We start from the raw sequence: 5,139 nt of genomic DNA, 5'->3' as shown, positions 1-5,139 counted from the left end.
GTGGGGCTCAGTCCCAGGTCTCTGGGACCATGACCTGAGCTGAAGGCAGACACTTAGCTGACGTTGCCACCTGGGTGCCTCCCGTCAGCTTATTTTTTAAATTGATTTTCTAAATGATGGGTTGGCATTCATAAAGGCATGCAAATAGGGGAGCATCAGTTTCTCTGAGTGATACCTAAAACCTAGGAAGTTTGAAAAAGTATAGGCTATTGTCAGATTGAAATTGGACTTGGTATATAGTATGAAAATAATGTTACAGAGGTGCCTGGGTGGCTCAGTCATTAAGTGTCTGCCTTGGGCTCAGGTCGTGATCCCAGAGTCCTGGGATGGAGCCCCACATGGGAGCCCTGCATTGGGCTCCCTGCTCAGCAGGAAGCCTGCTTCTCCCTCTTCCACTCCCCCTGCTTGTGTTCCCTCTCTCACCGTGTCTTCTATCAAATAAATAAATAAAATCTTTAAAAAAAATCCTCTTAAAAAAAGTTATAGATTAAATTTTTCTATGAAATTATATTTTTTAATAAAATAAGAAATTATAAAAATATGGTCACATTTTTAGTTCTTAAAATTCAATTTCTTTGGGGGCACCTGGGCGGCTCAGTCATTAAGCATCTGCCTTCAGCTCTGGTTATGATCCCAGGGTCCTGGGATCCAGTCCCGCATCAGGGTCCCTGCTTAGTGGGGAGCCTGCTTCTCCCTCTGCCTGCCACTCCCCTTGCTTGTTCTTCCTCTCTCTCATAAATCGATAAGTAAAATCTCTTAAAAAGGGGTGGGGGCTTCTCTGTGGGGCTGGGAGCTCAGGAGCTCATGCCTGGTGAGAAGGGGCCTGCATCTGTCCAGATGGGCAGATGCCCTTTACGTGAACGTCTTTTCCTGTGGTCTGCCTCAGCGTCTCTTCGGGTACCCCAGGGACGTGGAATAAAAGTAGACCTGCCGGTATCAACCAATGATAATGGCTTACCCTCGTGTGCTCCTTTCCTAGCATGTGAAGTGTTCGACAGTTATCACTCCTCTGCTGTTGAGCGTTTTCTGAGCTCTGCCATGCGCAGAGCCTCCCCCAGCCTCCACAGGTCCTCCCTGGCCTTGAGGTGTCATCTTAAAAGTCACTTCCCAAGAAAGCCTTCTCTCCCTGCTTCGTTAAGTCATTTCTCCACGCTTACTGTCTAACACAACACTCTGTTTACTTCCGTTACGACATTCCCCATCCTGATCTCCTCAAGGGGAGAGGTTGTGTCAGCTTCTGTCATCTTGGGAGATCCTGTGCTCGAGACCTAGCATATCACCAGGCCCCAGAGAGGCGTTTATAAATGCTAGTTGTTGGAGGAGAGGAATGGACGAATGACACATGCTCGCAGAAGAGAGAAAAAGATTCCGTGGCCGTACGGTGTGATGGATGCCAAGGCCAGGAAATGGCTTGAGGGTGTAAAAGACAAGCATGTAATCAGACTGCACGCCTGCTGAAATATTTACTCCCTGCAGGCAGAGAACTGTCTCACGCCAGCACTGTCTGTGAGTCGCTGGGTAGATCTGCCAAAATCTAGGGTCAGAATTTGGAGGGCTCTCTGCTCACAGGTAGAGATAGGCTGCATTATCCAAAATCAGCTTTGTTCATAATAAACATAATAGTCTGGTATCCACATGCCATACTTTTCTTTTTTAATTTTTTTTTTTTTTTTTTTGGAAAGAGAGGGAGCAAGGGGAGGGGCAAAGGGAGAGGGAGGGAGAGAGAGAGAGAGACTCTCATGCAGACTGCCCGCTGAGCATGGAGGGGCTCCATCCCATGACCCAGAGCAGAAAATAAGAGTCAGCTGCTTAACTGACTGAGCCACCCAGGCACCTCTCCATATGCCAGACTTTTTATTGTTTACCTCATGAATGGTTCAGACCTTGGGAAGGGAAGAAGCACACTATTTGTTGCCCCCTTCTGTACTTTTTTTTTTTTAAGATTTTATTTATTTATTTGATAACGATCACAAGTAGGCAAAGAGGCAGGCAGAGAGAGAGGAGGAATCAGGCTCCCTGCTGAGCAGGGAGCCCAATGTGGGACTTGATCCCAGGATCCTTAGATCATGATGTGAGCCCTAAGGCAGACGCCCAACCAACTGAGCCACCCAGATGCCCTGGAATATTTATATTTATTTATCTAAATTTATATTTTAAAAAAATATTTGACAGAGAGAGCATGTATAAGTAGGGGGAGTTGCAGGCAGAGGGAGAAGCAGGCTCTCCCCCTGGCCCCCACTGACTGAGCCATCTGGGTCCCTTCTATGGAATATTTTCAGGTAAAAAGCACAGATCAGAACAAAAGAAAGAACCAAAATACCTAGCTATCTTTCCTAATAGTACAGCATTGAGTTTGATAGGGACATTCTGGAAGACTTGTTTTGTATTTTGGAAGAGCTTCTGATGGCATGGGAAAATACCTAGCAACATGAAAAAGCAGAATATAAAATTGAATATAAACTGATCTGACTATATGAAATACCTTTCAATTTCCAGTTGTGTCAAAAATCTCAAGAAAGTAATACCCAGATGTTAATGGTGGGAAGTATTTGGATTGTATAAATATAGGTAATTTATTTTTCCTTTATATTTTGACTGCCTTTTCACATTCTAAGCACCAAACACATTAGAAGCGTGTAAGGTTTTTGAAATGAAAATTAAGTTTATGGTTTTCCATTCCTCTTTGAGAGAGAATATTGGATTCAAGCAAGTGTCAATTAGTTTTACTGTTAAAGGAAGGAGAAGAGGATGGGAATTAGACTGCATATTTATTATTCAATTGCATAAGCATACCAGGTAGATATTGTTACTATCCCCATTTTAAATTATTTTTCCTTTTGTTTTTACTATTTTTTTAAGTTTTTATTTATTCGTTTAAGCAATTTCTACACCCAACATGGGGCTTGTACTCATGACCCCAAGATTAAGAGTCTCATGCTTCTCTGAGTGAGCCAGTCAGGTGCCCTCTATCCCCATTTTTTAGTTGAGGAAACTGAGGCACAAAATTAATTGCCCAATGTTACGTAGTATGTAATGGAACCAAGCAAGATGTTAGTGGTTTTTTATTATAAAACTCAGGCTCTTAACCACTTCACTCTGCTACATCAGAGAATGATTATCTTTGGACTCTTGGAGAACAAAACTAGAACTCAAGGGGTGCCTGGGTGGCTCAGTGGGTTAACCCTCTGCCTTCAGCTCAGGTCATGATCTCAGGGTCCTGGGATCGAGCCCCACATCGGGCTCTCTGTTCAGCAGGGAGCCTGCTTCCCTCTCTCTCTCCCTGCCTGTCTACTTGTGATCTCTGTCAAATAAATAAATAAATCTTAAAAAAAAAAAAAAAATAGAGGCCTTGAGTCCCAGCAAGGTTCACCAGCCCAAAGACTTCAGCGGATCCTCCCAACAGCCCCAACCCCCGTCCTGAGTTCCAGCGGGGATCCAGCCTCTCAGGAGTCCTCCGGGAACCTGGAGGAAGGGAAGCAACCCCGCCCGGGCTGGGCTCCCTGTCCTCCAGGTCCTCCAGCTCGCGGACGCGCGGGCTGGTGGTCCCGCGGCCTGCGCGGGGCCGAGCGCGCCGCCTCGGCCACGGACTTCCGCTTCCCCTCTGCCGGCCCGCGCTGCCCGCCCCCCGCCTCAGGGGTGCTGCGGTCCCCCGGGGTCTCCGCCCTTTGCGCTCCCCCGCGGAAGGGCGGGGCGGAGAGCCGGCTGGCAGCCGACGTGGGTGTTAAGCGGCCGCCCGGGCGGCGGAGGCAGAGCCCAGAGCCGGCGGCGAAGCCCGAGCGGAACGCGCGGTCAACTGGCGCGGCGGTGAGCGCAGCCCCACAACCGCCACTCCGGGGTCGGCGGGAGGGAGCGGGCCGCGGCAGCCCGCGCGCTGTCCACGCGCCCAGGTCGTTACGGGCGCCGTGGGCCAGGGCTTGCGCCGTCCCCGCGCCCAGGCCGTTACGCGCCCCGTGGGCCGGGGCTCGCGCCCTCCCCGCGCTCAAGCCGTTAAGGGCGCGGTGGGCCGGGGTTCGCCGGAGACTCCGGGGCTCCGGGGCCTCCTTTCCGTAGAGTCACCTGCCAGGAAGGGTGTCCTTTTTGCCCCCGCAGAGTGTCATCAGACTTCTGGGCACCGCGCTGTCCGTGCCCGGCCGGAACGGGGGCGGTTATGAATGGGAGACTCTTGCAGGTTGTTGAGCTGGAGTCCCAGGACATGAAAGTTGGAAGCGGTCTCCTTTGCGGGCCCTGCGGCCCCCCCCCCCCCTCGTTATCCAGAGCCTCAGAGCGCGAGTGCCTGGCGGCCAGAGGGGCCAGCATCACAGCACCTTGGGTCTGGCTCTAGTCTTGGGCGGGAGGGCGGCCAGCTTGAGCCTGTGCTGCAGTCTTCTCGCCCTTGGTGTTACCTGGTGGAGCAGACGGCCTCAGAGCGTTCTTCCAGGAGAGAAACTCATTTCCCCCAGAACAGAAGGTTGTGTGGCTGGCGATGTTGTTTGTCTCTCCTGGAGTCGGACCCACGTGTGCTTGCAGGAGAGGTAAAGGGGCGCTAAAAGGATTCAGCTTTTTAACTGGCTCAAGACTGAGTTTTAACTTGTGCTGTCCAGTCTTGCCTCCCCGAAGCCGAATGTATTTTTCAAGACTTCTTGAAGCCGCCTTCTTAAACCACACAATAATTTGAGTCAGTTGCTGAGTTAATCTGTTCGTTCCCATCACTGTTTATTTAGTATTTTAGTAATTCTATGAGTCGTTACTTGTGGGATTTGATGCGTTTACGTTTGGCTTACCGGAAGGGGTTAAATTCACATCGAGGACACATAGTAGGGTCTATGCCTTTCTTATAAACTAAGAAAGAAATGTTGGCACCCCAAGAACTCAACCAATGGCGAAGCCACATGAGTTGGGCCCTGTGTGACTCTCCCCACTTGCCTCCATTTTTCCTTTAAAATGCAGGGTTCGGTGCTTTTTGCTTTTCTTTTTGGTCAGGTTGGAATACTCTGGAATTAAGTATTGCTCGGTAGGCACAGACCCCAAAGGCAACACTTGAGTCCTCTGACTACTTGTATGACCTTGGAAAAGCTCTTGCTTTCTGGCCTCAGTTTTCCATCTGGAAAAAAAGAGATTGGATTAGGACCCTCATAGCCTTCTGTAGGTACAGGATGGCCA

Source organism: Enhydra lutris, unplaced genomic scaffold (assembly GCF_002288905.1).
Source record: "Enhydra lutris kenyoni isolate GAN:26980312 unplaced genomic scaffold, ASM228890v2 scaffoldscaffold60, whole genome shotgun sequence".
Lineage (NCBI taxonomy): Eukaryota > Metazoa > Chordata > Mammalia > Carnivora > Mustelidae > Enhydra > Enhydra lutris.
This window is presented reverse-complemented; position numbering follows the sequence as displayed.